The sequence below is a fragment of the Rhinoderma darwinii genome, unplaced genomic scaffold (assembly GCF_050947455.1).
Source record: "Rhinoderma darwinii isolate aRhiDar2 unplaced genomic scaffold, aRhiDar2.hap1 Scaffold_3346, whole genome shotgun sequence".
Lineage (NCBI taxonomy): Eukaryota > Metazoa > Chordata > Amphibia > Anura > Rhinodermatidae > Rhinoderma > Rhinoderma darwinii.
In genome coordinates, this window is record NW_027463409.1 from 25265 (window position 1) to 40781 (window position 15517).

A 15517-nucleotide genomic window follows, 5' to 3' on the forward strand; every position below is an offset into this window, starting at 1 on the left:
CATTGATTAAATGCAATTAATGAATAGATTGCCACCTCTTGTTGTGTGTCGTCTGTGTTTCTGTGTTTCCGGCATTTCACATTGGAACACCTCATTCACCTTCCTTGTCTTCTCTCCGCCCTCCCTTTTAGGTAAGTTAAAGAGCTGCACCTGAGCCAGCCACTGATTGATTGATTGATTGATTGATTGATTGATTGATTGATTGATTGATTGATTGATGCAGCACAACAGTCAAATAGTGGAGTGGAGTAGGGGAACAGCAAACAGCCAATAAAGCAGCCCGCCCGCTCGCCTGCCCGCCACAATGGACCTACCTGTGTACACTAGATGGATGTGATGGAATGTACTGTCGTCCCTACATTTCAAGAAGAAGTAAGAATTGCAGTTGCAACAAAGCCTTGCTTGCCTACAAAGAGAGCAGCAATTTGGATTTGTTACTATGTTACCTAGAAGAATAACAAACTGTGCAAGGATGGAGGTTGTAGGAGCAAGGAGAAGTTGTCTGTAAAGTTGGTGGATGCCTATTTTCCATTTTGCAGTCCCTTGTCTCCCTCTTGTGGCCTCCTGGAGGCAACTAGCTGTGCAAAAAAAAGACAGCCTGGCGGCCGGCTGTTGCAGTGTTGCCCTCTCAGGCAACACTGAGTGACTGACTGAGCCTCACCGTCTTATATAAAGTTCAGACGGAACTTTGCACGTGTCATAGTGGAGCCCTCAGGATTCCAGAGCCAGCTTTCTGACATCATAATGGGGCCTCAGAGATAAAAGCCTGGGCCCAGGCAGTGTTGGTCAGTGCTGCTCAGCAGGCAGCACTGGACTGGACTGGATTACAGCTGATACAAGGTGTGAAGGAACAAGGGGTGGCTGTGGGCATGCACTTGCTGCCGCTGCCAGTGTTTATCTGCATGACAGCAGGGCATTTGGGCGTTGCCAGGAAGGCGTTTTTATGTAGATTCCTCCTCTTTCAGCACTGCATTGTGGTGCAAGCAAAAGAAGCAAATCCTGTCTGGCTTCCTCTCCGGCCTTTATTCACCTCCCGTGTAGCTGTGAGTGTGTGAGCCTGCAGGGCCCCATGGAATTGCCTAGAAGTAGGCTGAATCGCTGCAAGGGCTGAACAGCAGTATCGGGCAGGCTCGGGCAACGCGCGGCCCGTTCGGGTTATCGCTTCTCGGCCTTTTGGCTAAGATCAAGTGTAGTATCTGTTCTTATCAGTTTAATATCTGATACGTCCCCTATCTGGGGACCATATATTAAATGGATTTTTAGAACAGGGAGATGGAAATAGAGCTTGCTCTGTCCACTCCACGCATTGACCTGGTATTGCAGTATTTCCAGGACCGGTGCACCCTTTCCTTATGTGTTGACTAAAAGCAGATTCCAAAAGTGTTTTTTGTCTTTGCTATTGTTTCTGTCTTTCTGAAGGGATCTCCCCTTTTAATCCCATTATTTCAACACCTGTTGGACAATGCATGAGTGATAATGAGCTCATTGATTAAATGCAATTAATGAATAGATTGCCACCTCTTGTTGTGTGTCGTCTGTGTTTCTGTGTTTCCGGCATTTCACATTGGAACACCTCATTCACCTTCCTTGTCTTCTCTCCGCCCTCCCTTTTAGGTAAGTTAAAGAGCTGCACCTGAGCCAGCCACTGATTGATTGATTGATTGATTGATTGATTGATTGATTGATTGATTGATTGATGCAGCACAACAGTCAAATAGTGGAGTGGAGTAGGGGAACAGCAAACAGCCAATAAAGCAGCCCGCCCGCTCGCCTGCCCGCCACAATGGACCTACCTGTGTACACTAGATGGATGTGATGGAATGTACTGTCGTCCCTACATTTCAAGAAGAAGTAAGAATTGCAGTTGCAACAAAGCCTTGCTTGCCTACAAAGAGAGCAGCAATTTGGATTTGTTACTATGTTACCTAGAAGAATAACAAACTGTGCAAGGATGGAGGTTGTAGGAGCAAGGAGAAGTTGTCTGTAAAGTTGGTGGATGCCTATTTTCCATTTTGCAGTCCCTTGTCTCCCTCTTGTGGCCTCCTGGAGGCAACTAGCTGTGCAAAAAAAAGACAGCCTGGCGGCCGGCTGTTGCAGTGTTGCCCTCTCAGGCAACACTGAGTGACTGACTGAGCCTCACCGTCTTATATAAAGTTCAGACGGAACTTTGCACGTGTCATAGTGGAGCCCTCAGGATTCCAGAGCCAGCTTTCTGACATCATAATGGGGCCTCAGAGATAAAAGCCTGGGCCCAGGCAGTGTTGGTCAGTGCTGCTCAGCAGGCAGCACTGGACTGGACTGGATTACAGCTGATACAAGGTGTGAAGGAACAAGGGGTGGCTGTGGGCATGCACTTGCTGCCGCTGCCAGTGTTTATCTGCATGGCAGCAGGGCATTTGGGCGTTGCCAGGAAGGCGTTTTTATGTAGATTCCTCCTCTTTCAGCACTGCATTGTGGTGCAAGCAAAAGAAGCAAATCCTGTCTGGCTTCCTCTCCGGCCTTTATTCACCTCCCGTGTAGCTGTGAGTGTGTGAGCCTGCAGGGCCCCATGGAATTGCCTAGAAGTAGGCTGAATCGCTGCAAGGGCTGAACAGCAGTATCGGGCAGGCTCGGGCAACGCGCGGCCCGTTCGGGTTATCGCTTCTCGGCCTTTTGGCTAAGATCAAGTGTAGTATCTGTTCTTATCAGTTTAATATCTGATACGTCCCCTATCTGGGGACCATATATTAAATGGATTTTTAGAACAGGGAGATGGAAATAGAGCTTGCTCTGTCCACTCCACGCATTGACCTGGTATTGCAGTATTTCCAGGACCGGTGCACCCTTTCCTTATGTGTTGACTAAAAGCAGATTCCAAAAGTGTTTTTTGTCTTTGCTATTGTTTCTGTCTTTCTGAAGGGATCTCCCCTTTTAATCCCATTATTTCAACACCTGTTGGACAATGCATGAGTGATAATGAGCTCATTGATTAAATGCAATTAATGAATAGATTGCCACCTCTTGTTGTGTGTCGTCTGTGTTTCTGTGTTTCCGGCATTTCACATTGGAACACCTCATTCACCTTCCTTGTCTTCTCTCCGCCCTCCCTTTTAGGTAAGTTAAAGAGCTGCACCTGAGCCAGCCACTGATTGATTGATTGATTGATTGATTGATTGATTGATTGATTGATTGATTGATGCAGCACAACAGTCAAATAGTGGAGTGGAGTAGGGGAACAGCAAACAGCCAATAAAGCAGCCCGCCCGCTCGCCTGCCCGCCACAATGGACCTACCTGTGTACACTAGATGGATGTGATGGAATGTACTGTCGTCCCTACATTTCAAGAAGAAGTAAGAATTGCAGTTGCAACAAAGCCTTGCTTGCCTACAAAGAGAGCAGCAATTTGGATTTGTTACTATGTTACCTAGAAGAATAACAAACTGTGCAAGGATGGAGGTTGTAGGAGCAAGGAGAAGTTGTCTGTAAAGTTGGTGGATGCCTATTTTCCATTTTGCAGTCCCTTGTCTCCCTCTTGTGGCCTCCTGGAGGCAACTAGCTGTGCAAAAAAAAGACAGCCTGGCGGCCGGCTGTTGCAGTGTTGCCCTCTCAGGCAACACTGAGTGACTGACTGAGCCTCACCGTCTTATATAAAGTTCAGACGGAACTTTGCACGTGTCATAGTGGAGCCCTCAGGATTCCAGAGCCAGCTTTCTGACATCATAATGGGGCCTCAGAGATAAAAGCCTGGGCCCAGGCAGTGTTGGTCAGTGCTGCTCAGCAGGCAGCACTGGACTGGACTGGATTACAGCTGATACAAGGTGTGAAGGAACAAGGGGTGGCTGTGGGCATGCACTTGCTGCCGCTGCCAGTGTTTATCTGCATGGCAGCAGGGCATTTGGGCGTTGCCAGGAAGGCGTTTTTATGTAGATTCCTCCTCTTTCAGCACTGCATTGTGGTGCAAGCAAAAGAAGCAAATCCTGTCTGGCTTCCTCTCCGGCCTTTATTCACCTCCCGTGTAGCTGTGAGTGTGTGAGCCTGCAGGGCCCCATGGAATTGCCTAGAAGTAGGCTGAATCGCTGCAAGGGCTGAACAGCAGTATCGGGCAGGCTCGGGCAACGCGCGGCCCGTTCGGGTTATCGCTTCTCGGCCTTTTGGCTAAGATCAAGTGTAGTATCTGTTCTTATCAGTTTAATATCTGATACGTCCCCTATCTGGGGACCATATATTAAATGGATTTTTAGAACAGGGAGATGGAAATAGAGCTTGCTCTGTCCACTCCACGCATTGACCTGGTATTGCAGTATTTCCAGGACCGGTGCACCCTTTCCTTATGTGTTGACTAAAAGCAGATTCCAAAAGTGTTTTTTGTCTTTGCTATTGTTTCTGTCTTTCTGAAGGGATCTCCCCTTTTAATCCCATTATTTCAACACCTGTTGGACAATGCATGAGTGATAATGAGCTCATTGATTAAATGCAATTAATGAATAGATTGCCACCTCTTGTTGTGTGTCGTCTGTGTTTCTGTGTTTCCGGCATTTCACATTGGAACACCTCATTCACCTTCCTTGTCTTCTCTCCGCCCTCCCTTTTAGGTAAGTTAAAGAGCTGCACCTGAGCCAGCCACTGATTGATTGATTGATTGATTGATTGATTGATTGATTGATTGATTGATTGATTGATGCAGCACAACAGTCAAATAGTGGAGTGGAGTAGGGGAACAGCAAACAGCCAATAAAGCAGCCCGCCCGCTCGCCTGCCCGCCACAATGGACCTACCTGTGTACACTAGATGGATGTGATGGAATGTACTGTCGTCCCTACATTTCAAGAAGAAGTAAGAATTGCAGTTGCAACAAAGCCTTGCTTGCCTACAAAGAGAGCAGCAATTTGGATTTGTTACTATGTTACCTAGAAGAATAACAAACTGTGCAAGGATGGAGGTTGTAGGAGCAAGGAGAAGTTGTCTGTAAAGTTGGTGGATGCCTATTTTCCATTTTGCAGTCCCTTGTCTCCCTCTTGTGGCCTCCTGGAGGCAACTAGCTGTGCAAAAAAAAGACAGCCTGGCGGCCGGCTGTTGCAGTGTTGCCCTCTCAGGCAACACTGAGTGACTGACTGAGCCTCACCGTCTTATATAAAGTTCAGACGGAACTTTGCACGTGTCATAGTGGAGCCCTCAGGATTCCAGAGCCAGCTTTCTGACATCATAATGGGGCCTCAGAGATAAAAGCCTGGGCCCAGGCAGTGTTGGTCAGTGCTGCTCAGCAGGCAGCACTGGACTGGACTGGATTACAGCTGATACAAGGTGTGAAGGAACAAGGGGTGGCTGTGGGCATGCACTTGCTGCCGCTGCCAGTGTTTATCTGCATGGCAGCAGGGCATTTGGGCGTTGCCAGGAAGGCGTTTTTATGTAGATTCCTCCTCTTTCAGCACTGCATTGTGGTGCAAGCAAAAGAAGCAAATCCTGTCTGGCTTCCTCTCCGGCCTTTATTCACCTCCCGTGTAGCTGTGAGTGTGTGAGCCTGCAGGGCCCCATGGAATTGCCTAGAAGTAGGCTGAATCGCTGCAAGGGCTGAACAGCAGTATCGGGCAGGCTCGGGCAACGCGCGGCCCGTTCGGGTTATCGCTTCTCGGCCTTTTGGCTAAGATCAAGTGTAGTATCTGTTCTTATCAGTTTAATATCTGATACGTCCCCTATCTGGGGACCATATATTAAATGGATTTTTAGAACAGGGAGATGGAAATAGAGCTTGCTCTGTCCACTCCACGCATTGACCTGGTATTGCAGTATTTCCAGGACCGGTGCACCCTTTCCTTATGTGTTGACTAAAAGCAGATTCCAAAAGTGTTTTTTGTCTTTGCTATTGTTTCTGTCTTTCTGAAGGGATCTCCCCTTTTAATCCCATTATTTCAACACCTGTTGGACAATGCATGAGTGATAATGAGCTCATTGATTAAATGCAATTAATGAATAGATTGCCACCTCTTGTTGTGTGTCGTCTGTGTTTCTGTGTTTCCGGCATTTCACATTGGAACACCTCATTCACCTTCCTTGTCTTCTCTCCGCCCTCCCTTTTAGGTAAGTTAAAGAGCTGCACCTGAGCCAGCCACTGATTGATTGATTGATTGATTGATTGATTGATTGATTGATTGATTGATTGATTGATGCAGCACAACAGTCAAATAGTGGAGTGGAGTAGGGGAACAGCAAACAGCCAATAAAGCAGCCCGCCCGCTCGCCTGCCCGCCACAATGGACCTACCTGTGTACACTAGATGGATGTGATGGAATGTACTGTCGTCCCTACATTTCAAGAAGAAGTAAGAATTGCAGTTGCAACAAAGCCTTGCTTGCCTACAAAGAGAGCAGCAATTTGGATTTGTTACTATGTTACCTAGAAGAATAACAAACTGTGCAAGGATGGAGGTTGTAGGAGCAAGGAGAAGTTGTCTGTAAAGTTGGTGGATGCCTATTTTCCATTTTGCAGTCCCTTGTCTCCCTCTTGTGGCCTCCTGGAGGCAACTAGCTGTGCAAAAAAAAGACAGCCTGGCGGCCGGCTGTTGCAGTGTTGCCCTCTCAGGCAACACTGAGTGACTGACTGAGCCTCACCGTCTTATATAAAGTTCAGACGGAACTTTGCACGTGTCATAGTGGAGCCCTCAGGATTCCAGAGCCAGCTTTCTGACATCATAATGGGGCCTCAGAGATAAAAGCCTGGGCCCAGGCAGTGTTGGTCAGTGCTGCTCAGCAGGCAGCACTGGACTGGACTGGATTACAGCTGATACAAGGTGTGAAGGAACAAGGGGTGGCTGTGGGCATGCACTTGCTGCCGCTGCCAGTGTTTATCTGCATGGCAGCAGGGCATTTGGGCGTTGCCAGGAAGGCGTTTTTATGTAGATTCCTCCTCTTTCAGCACTGCATTGTGGTGCAAGCAAAAGAAGCAAATCCTGTCTGGCTTCCTCTCCGGCCTTTATTCACCTCCCGTGTAGCTGTGAGTGTGTGAGCCTGCAGGGCCCCATGGAATTGCCTAGAAGTAGGCTGAATCGCTGCAAGGGCTGAACAGCAGTATCGGGCAGGCTCGGGCAACGCGCGGCCCGTTCGGGTTATCGCTTCTCGGCCTTTTGGCTAAGATCAAGTGTAGTATCTGTTCTTATCAGTTTAATATCTGATACGTCCCCTATCTGGGGACCATATATTAAATGGATTTTTAGAACAGGGAGATGGAAATAGAGCTTGCTCTGTCCACTCCACGCATTGACCTGGTATTGCAGTATTTCCAGGACCGGTGCACCCTTTCCTTATGTGTTGACTAAAAGCAGATTCCAAAAGTGTTTTTTGTCTTTGCTATTGTTTCTGTCTTTCTGAAGGGATCTCCCCTTTTAATCCCATTATTTCAACACCTGTTGGACAATGCATGAGTGATAATGAGCTCATTGATTAAATGCAATTAATGAATAGATTGCCACCTCTTGTTGTGTGTCGTCTGTGTTTCTGTGTTTCCGGCATTTCACATTGGAACACCTCATTCACCTTCCTTGTCTTCTCTCCGCCCTCCCTTTTAGGTAAGTTAAAGAGCTGCACCTGAGCCAGCCACTGATTGATTGATTGATTGATTGATTGATTGATTGATTGATTGATTGATTGATTGATTGATGCAGCACAACAGTCAAATAGTGGAGTGGAGTAGGGGAACAGCAAACAGCCAATAAAGCAGCCCGCCCGCTCGCCTGCCCGCCACAATGGACCTACCTGTGTACACTAGATGGATGTGATGGAATGTACTGTCGTCCCTACATTTCAAGAAGAAGTAAGAATTGCAGTTGCAACAAAGCCTTGCTTGCCTACAAAGAGAGCAGCAATTTGGATTTGTTACTATGTTACCTAGAAGAATAACAAACTGTGCAAGGATGGAGGTTGTAGGAGCAAGGAGAAGTTGTCTGTAAAGTTGGTGGATGCCTATTTTCCATTTTGCAGTCCCTTGTCTCCCTCTTGTGGCCTCCTGGAGGCAACTAGCTGTGCAAAAAAAAGACAGCCTGGCGGCCGGCTGTTGCAGTGTTGCCCTCTCAGGCAACACTGAGTGACTGACTGAGCCTCACCGTCTTATATAAAGTTCAGACGGAACTTTGCACGTGTCATAGTGGAGCCCTCAGGATTCCAGAGCCAGCTTTCTGACATCATAATGGGGCCTCAGAGATAAAAGCCTGGGCCCAGGCAGTGTTGGTCAGTGCTGCTCAGCAGGCAGCACTGGACTAGACTGGATTACAGCTGATACAAGGTGTGAAGGAACAAGGGGTGGCTGTGGGCATGCACTTGCTGCCGCTGCCAGTGTTTATCTGCATGGCAGCAGGGCATTTGGGCGTTGCCAGGAAGGCGTTTTTATGTAGATTCCTCCTCTTTCAGCACTGCATTGTGGTGCAAGCAAAAGAAGCAAATCCTGTCTGGCTTCCTCTCCGGCCTTTATTCACCTCCCGTGTAGCTGTGAGTGTGTGAGCCTGCAGGGCCCCATGGAATTGCCTAGAAGTAGGCTGAATCGCTGCAAGGGCTGAACAGCAGTATCGGGCAGGCTTGGGCAACGCGCGGCCCGTTCGGGTTATCGCTTCTCGGCCTTTTGGCTAAGATCAAGTGTAGTATCTGTTCTTATCAGTTTAATATCTGATACGTCCCCTATCTGGGGACCATATATTAAATGGATTTTTAGAACAGGGAGATGGAAATAGAGCTTGCTCTGTCCACTCCACGCATTGACCTGGTATTGCAGTATTTCCAGGACCGGTGCACCCTTTCCTTATGTGTTGACTAAAAGCAGATTCCAAAAGTGTTTTTTGTCTTTGCTATTGTTTCTGTCTTTCTGAAGGGATCTCCCCTTTTAATCCCATTATTTCAACACCTGTTGGACAATGCATGAGTGATAATGAGCTCATTGATTAAATGCAATTAATGAATAGATTGCCACCTCTTGTTGTGTGTCGTCTGTGTTTCTGTGTTTCCGGCATTTCACATTGGAACACCTCATTCACCTTCCTTGTCTTCTCTCCGCCCTCCCTTTTAGGTAAGTTAAAGAGCTGCACCTGAGCCAGCCACTGATTGATTGATTGATTGATTGATTGATTGATTGATTGATTGATTGATTGATTGATTGATTGATGCAGCACAACAGTCAAATAGTGGAGTGGAGTAGGGGAACAGCAAACAGCCAATAAAGCAGCCCGCCCGCTCGCCTGCCCGCCACAATGGACCTACCTGTGTACACTAGATGGATGTGATGGAATGTACTGTCGTCCCTACATTTCAAGAAGAAGTAAGAATTGCAGTTGCAACAAAGCCTTGCTTGCCTACAAAGAGAGCAGCAATTTGGATTTGTTACTATGTTACCTAGAAGAATAACAAACTGTGCAAGGATGGAGGTTGTAGGAGCAAGGAGAAGTTGTCTGTAAAGTTGGTGGATGCCTATTTTCCATTTTGCAGTCCCTTGTCTCCCTCTTGTGGCCTCCTGGAGGCAACTAGCTGTGCAAAAAAAAGACAGCCTGGCGGCCGGCTGTTGCAGTGTTGCCCTCTCAGGCAACACTGAGTGACTGACTGAGCCTCACCGTCTTATATAAAGTTCAGACGGAACTTTGCACGTGTCATAGTGGAGCCCTCAGGATTCCAGAGCCAGCTTTCTGACATCATAATGGGGCCTCAGAGATAAAAGCCTGGGCCCAGGCAGTGTTGGTCAGTGCTGCTCAGCAGGCAGCACTGGACTGGACTGGATTACAGCTGATACAAGGTGTGAAGGAACAAGGGGTGGCTGTGGGCATGCACTTGCTGCCGCTGCCAGTGTTTATCTGCATGGCAGCAGGGCATTTGGGCGTTGCCAGGAAGGCGTTTTTATGTAGATTCCTCCTCTTTCAGCACTGCATTGTGGTGCAAGCAAAAGAAGCAAATCCTGTCTGGCTTCCTCTCCGGCCTTTATTCACCTCCCGTGTAGCTGTGAGTGTGTGAGCCTGCAGGGCCCCATGGAATTGCCTAGAAGTAGGCTGAATCGCTGCAAGGGCTGAACAGCAGTATCGGGCAGGCTCGGGCAACGCGCGGCCCGTTCGGGTTATCGCTTCTCGGCCTTTTGGCTAAGATCAAGTGTAGTATCTGTTCTTATCAGTTTAATATCTGATACGTCCCCTATCTGGGGACCATATATTAAATGGATTTTTAGAACAGGGAGATGGAAATAGAGCTTGCTCTGTCCACTCCACGCATTGACCTGGTATTGCAGTATTTCCAGGACCGGTGCACCCTTTCCTTATGTGTTGACTAAAAGCAGATTCCAAAAGTGTTTTTTGTCTTTGCTATTGTTTCTGTCTTTCTGAAGGGATCTCCCCTTTTAATCCCATTATTTCAACACCTGTTGGACAATGCATGAGTGATAATGAGCTCATTGATTAAATGCAATTAATGAATAGATTGCCACCTCTTGTTGTGTGTCGTCTGTGTTTCTGTGTTTCCGGCATTTCACATTGGAACACCTCATTCACCTTCCTTGTCTTCTCTCCGCCCTCCCTTTTAGGTAAGTTAAAGAGCTGCACCTGAGCCAGCCACTGATTGATTGATTGATTGATTGATTGATTGATTGATTGATTGATTGATGCAGCACAACAGTCAAATAGTGGAGTGGAGTAGGGGAACAGCAAACAGCCAATAAAGCAGCCCGCCCGCTCGCCTGCCCGCCACAATGGACCTACCTGTGTACACTAGATGGATGTGATGGAATGTACTGTCGTCCCTACATTTCAAGAAGAAGTAAGAATTGCAGTTGCAACAAAGCCTTGCTTGCCTACAAAGAGAGCAGCAATTTGGATTTGTTACTATGTTACCTAGAAGAATAACAAACTGTGCAAGGATGGAGGTTGTAGGAGCAAGGAGAAGTTGTCTGTAAAGTTGGTGGATGCCTATTTTCCATTTTGCAGTCCCTTGTCTCCCTCTTGTGGCCTCCTGGAGGCAACTAGCTGTGCAAAAAAAAGACAGCCTGGCGGCCGGCTGTTGCAGTGTTGCCCTCTCAGGCAACACTGAGTGACTGACTGAGCCTCACCGTCTTATATAAAGTTCAGACGGAACTTTGCACGTGTCATAGTGGAGCCCTCAGGATTCCAGAGCCAGCTTTCTGACATCATAATGGGGCCTCAGAGATAAAAGCCTGGGCCCAGGCAGTGTTGGTCAGTGCTGCTCAGCAGGCAGCACTGGACTGGACTGGATTACAGCTGATACAAGGTGTGAAGGAACAAGGGGTGGCTGTGGGCATGCACTTGCTGCCGCTGCCAGTGTTTATCTGCATGGCAGCAGGGCATTTGGGCGTTGCCAGGAAGGCGTTTTTATGTAGATTCCTCCTCTTTCAGCACTGCATTGTGGTGCAAGCAAAAGAAGCAAATCCTGTCTGGCTTCCTCTCCGGCCTTTATTCACCTCCCGTGTAGCTGTGAGTGTGTGAGCCTGCAGGGCCCCATGGAATTGCCTAGAAGTAGGCTGAATCGCTGCAAGGGCTGAACAGCAGTATCGGGCAGGCTCGGGCAACGCGCGGCCCGTTCGGGTTATCGCTTCTCGGCCTTTTGGCTAAGATCAAGTGTAGTATCTGTTCTTATCAGTTTAATATCTGATACGTCCCCTATCTGGGGACCATATATTAAATGGATTTTTAGAACAGGGAGATGGAAATAGAGCTTGCTCTGTCCACTCCACGCATTGACCTGGTATTGCAGTATTTCCAGGACCGGTGCACCCTTTCCTTATGTGTTGACTAAAAGCAGATTCCAAAAGTGTTTTATGTCTTTGCTATTGTTTCTGTCTTTCTGAAGGGATCTCCCCTTTTAATCCCATTATTTCAACACCTGTTGGACAATGCATGAGTGATAATGAGCTCATTGATTAAATGCAATTAATGAATAGATTGCCACCTCTTGTTGTGTGTCGTCTGTGTTTCTGTGTTTCCGGCATTTCACATTGGAACACCTCATTCACCTTCCTTGTCTTCTCTCCGCCCTCCCTTTTAGGTAAGTTAAAGAGCTGCACCTGAGCCAGCCACTGATTGATTGATTGATTGATTGATTGATTGATTGATTGATTGATTGATTGATGCAGCACAACAGTCAAATAGTGGAGTGGAGTAGGGGAACAGCAAACAGCCAATAAAGCAGCCCGCCCGCTCGCCTGCCCGCCACAATGGACCTACCTGTGTACACTAGATGGATGTGATGGAATGTACTGTCGTCCCTACATTTCAAGAAGAAGTAAGAATTGCAGTTGCAACAAAGCCTTGCTTGCCTACAAAGAGAGCAGCAATTTGGATTTGTTACTATGTTACCTAGAAGAATAACAAACTGTGCAAGGATGGAGGTTGTAGGAGCAAGGAGAAGTTGTCTGTAAAGTTGGTGGATGCCTATTTTCCATTTTGCAGTCCCTTGTCTCCCTCTTGTGGCCTCCTGGAGGCAACTAGCTGTGCAAAAAAAAGACAGCCTGGCGGCCGGCTGTTGCAGTGTTGCCCTCTCAGGCAACACTGAGTGACTGACTGAGCCTCACCGTCTTATATAAAGTTCAGACGGAACTTTGCACGTGTCATAGTGGAGCCCTCAGGATTCCAGAGCCAGCTTTCTGACATCATAATGGGGCCTCAGAGATAAAAGCCTGGGCCCAGGCAGTGTTGGTCAGTGCTGCTCAGCAGGCAGCACTGGACTGGACTGGATTACAGCTGATACAAGGTGTGAAGGAACAAGGGGTGGCTGTGGGCATGCACTTGCTGCCGCTGCCAGTGTTTATCTGCATGGCAGCAGGGCATTTGGGCGTTGCCAGGAAGGCGTTTTTATGTAGATTCCTCCTCTTTCAGCACTGCATTGTGGTGCAAGCAAAAGAAGCAAATCCTGTCTGGCTTCCTCTCCGGCCTTTATTCACCTCCCGTGTAGCTGTGAGTGTGTGAGCCTGCAGGGCCCCATGGAATTGCCTAGAAGTAGGCTGAATCGCTGCAAGGGCTGAACAGCAGTATCGGGCAGGCTCGGGCAACGCGCGGCCCGTTCGGGTTATCGCTTCTCGGCCTTTTGGCTAAGATCAAGTGTAGTATCTGTTCTTATCAGTTTAATATCTGATACGTCCCCTATCTGGGGACCATATATTAAATGGATTTTTAGAACAGGGAGATGGAAATAGAGCTTGCTCTGTCCACTCCACGCATTGACCTGGTATTGCAGTATTTCCAGGACCGGTGCACCCTTTCCTTATGTGTTGACTAAAAGCAGATTCCAAAAGTGTTTTTTGTCTTTGCTATTGTTTCTGTCTTTCTGAAGGGATCTCCCCTTTTAATCCCATTATTTCAACACCTGTTGGACAATGCATGAGTGATAATGAGCTCATTGATTAAATGCAATTAATGAATAGATTGCCACCTCTTGTTGTGTGTCGTCTGTGTTTCTGTGTTTCCGGCATTTCACATTGGAACACCTCATTCACCTTCCTTGTCTTCTCTCCGCCCTCCCTTTTAGGTAAGTTAAAGAGCTGCACCTGAGCCAGCCACTGATTGATTGATTGATTGATTGATTGATTGATTGATTGATTGATGCAGCACAACAGTCAAATAGTGGAGTGGAGTAGGGGAACAGCAAACAGCCAATAAAGCAGCCCGCCCGCTCGCCTGCCCGCCACAATGGACCTACCTGTGTACACTAGATGGATGTGATGGAATGTACTGTCGTCCCTACATTTCAAGAAGAAGTAAGAATTGCAGTTGCAACAAAGCCTTGCTTGCCTACAAAGAGAGCAGCAATTTGGATTTGTTACTATGTTACCTAGAAGAATAACAAACTGTGCAAGGATGGAGGTTGTAGGAGCAAGGAGAAGTTGTCTGTAAAGTTGGTGGATGCCTATTTTCCATTTTGCAGTCCCTTGTCTCCCTCTTGTGGCCTCCTGGAGGCAACTAGCTGTGCAAAAAAAAGACAGCCTGGCGGCCGGCTGTTGCAGTGTTGCCCTCTCAGGCAACACTGAGTGACTGACTGAGCCTCACCGTCTTATATAAAGTTCAGACGGAACTTTGCACGTGTCATAGTGGAGCCCTCAGGATTCCAGAGCCAGCTTTCTGACATCATAATGGGGCCTCAGAGATAAAAGCCTGGGCCCAGGCAGTGTTGGTCAGTGCTGCTCAGCAGGCAGCACTGGACTGGACTGGATTACAGCTGATACAAGGTGTGAAGGAACAAGGGGTGGCTGTGGGCATGCACTTGCTGCCGCTGCCAGTGTTTATCTGCATGGCAGCAGGGCATTTGGGCGTTGCCAGGAAGGCGTTTTTATGTAGATTCCTCCTCTTTCAGCACTGCATTGTGGTGCAAGCAAAAGAAGCAAATCCTGTCTGGCTTCCTCTCCGGCCTTTATTCACCTCCCGTGTAGCTGTGAGTGTGTGAGCCTGCAGGGCCCCATGGAATTGCCTAGAAGTAGGCTGAATCGCTGCAAGGGCTGAACAGCAGTATCGGGCAGGCTCGGGCAACGCGCGGCCCGTTCGGGTTATCGCTTCTCGGCCTTTTGGCTAAGATCAAGTGTAGTATCTGTTCTTATCAGTTTAATATCTGATACGTCCCCTATCTGGGGACCATATATTAAATGGATTTTTAGAACAGGGAGATGGAAATAGAGCTTGCTCTGTCCACTCCACGCATTGACCTGGTATTGCAGTATTTCCAGGACCGGTGCACCCTTTCCTTATGTGTTGACTAAAAGCAGATTCCAAAAGTGTTTTTTGTCTTTGCTATTGTTTCTGTCTTTCTGAAGGGATCTCCCCTTTTAATCCCATTATTTCAACACCTGTTGGACAATGCATGAGTGATAATGAGCTCATTGATTAAATGCAATTAATGAATAGATTGCCACCTCTTGTTGTGTGTCGTCTGTGTTTCTGTGTTTCCGGCATTTCACATTGGAACACCTCATTCACCTTCCTTGTCTTCTCTCCGCCCTCCCTTTTAGGTAAGTTAAAGAGCTGCACCTGAGCCAGCCACTGATTGATTGATTGATTGATTGATTGATTGATTGATTGATGCAGCACAACAGTCAAATAGTGGAGTGGAGTAGGGGAACAGCAAACAGCCAATAAAGCAGCCCGCCCGCTCGCCTGCCCGCCACAATGGACCTACCTGTGTACACTAGATGGATGTGATGGAATGTACTGTCGTCCCTACATTTCAAGAAGAAGTAAGAATTGCAGTTGCAACAAAGCCTTGCTTGCCTACAAAGAGAGCAGCAATTTGGATTTGTTACTATGTTACCTAGAAGAATAACAAACTGTGCAAGGATGGAGGTTGTAGGAGCAAGGAGAAGTTGTCTGTAAAGTTGGTGGATGCCTATTTTCCATTTTGCAGTCCCTTGTCTCCCTCTTGTGGCCTCCTGGAGGCAACTAGCTGTGCAAAAAAAAGACAGCCTGGCGGCCGGCTGTTGCAGTGTTGCCCTCTCAGGCAACACTGAGTGACTGACTGAGCCTCACCGTCTTATATAAAGTTCAGACGGAACTTTGCACGTGTCATAGTGGAGCCCTCAGGATTCCAG

At 47.7% G+C, this 15517-nt stretch overlaps 10 non-coding genes across 10 annotated transcripts; all 10 read left to right on the forward strand.

Moving 5' to 3' along the window:
- The first annotated feature begins 1157 nt into the window (after window positions 1–1157).
- On the forward strand, window positions 1158–1348 carry LOC142704539 (U2 spliceosomal RNA). The gene has a single exon (XR_012867980.1). It is a non-coding gene; the product is annotated as a U2 spliceosomal RNA (small nuclear RNA).
- A 1288-nt stretch (window positions 1349–2636) lies between these two features.
- LOC142704540 (U2 spliceosomal RNA) lies at window positions 2637–2827 on the forward strand. The gene has a single exon (XR_012867981.1). It is a non-coding gene; the product is annotated as a U2 spliceosomal RNA (small nuclear RNA).
- Window positions 2828–4115: 1288 nt separating this feature from the next.
- On the forward strand, window positions 4116–4306 carry LOC142704541 (U2 spliceosomal RNA). Its single transcript, XR_012867982.1, has one exon. It is a non-coding gene; the product is annotated as a U2 spliceosomal RNA (small nuclear RNA).
- Window positions 4307–5598: 1292 nt separating this feature from the next.
- LOC142704542 (U2 spliceosomal RNA) lies at window positions 5599–5789 on the forward strand. Its single transcript, XR_012867983.1, has one exon. It is a non-coding gene; the product is annotated as a U2 spliceosomal RNA (small nuclear RNA).
- Window positions 5790–7081: 1292 nt separating this feature from the next.
- LOC142704543 (U2 spliceosomal RNA) lies at window positions 7082–7272 on the forward strand. The gene has a single exon (XR_012867984.1). It is a non-coding gene; the product is annotated as a U2 spliceosomal RNA (small nuclear RNA).
- A 1296-nt stretch (window positions 7273–8568) lies between these two features.
- Window positions 8569–8759, forward strand: LOC142704545 (U2 spliceosomal RNA). Its single transcript, XR_012867985.1, has one exon. It is a non-coding gene; the product is annotated as a U2 spliceosomal RNA (small nuclear RNA).
- A 1300-nt stretch (window positions 8760–10059) lies between these two features.
- LOC142704546 (U2 spliceosomal RNA) lies at window positions 10060–10250 on the forward strand. Its single transcript, XR_012867986.1, has one exon. It is a non-coding gene; the product is annotated as a U2 spliceosomal RNA (small nuclear RNA).
- Window positions 10251–11534: 1284 nt separating this feature from the next.
- LOC142704547 (U2 spliceosomal RNA) lies at window positions 11535–11725 on the forward strand. The gene has a single exon (XR_012867987.1). It is a non-coding gene; the product is annotated as a U2 spliceosomal RNA (small nuclear RNA).
- Window positions 11726–13013: 1288 nt separating this feature from the next.
- LOC142704548 (U2 spliceosomal RNA) lies at window positions 13014–13204 on the forward strand. The gene has a single exon (XR_012867988.1). It is a non-coding gene; the product is annotated as a U2 spliceosomal RNA (small nuclear RNA).
- Window positions 13205–14484: 1280 nt separating this feature from the next.
- On the forward strand, window positions 14485–14675 carry LOC142704549 (U2 spliceosomal RNA). Its single transcript, XR_012867989.1, has one exon. It is a non-coding gene; the product is annotated as a U2 spliceosomal RNA (small nuclear RNA).
- Window positions 14676–15517: the final 842 nt, after the last annotated feature.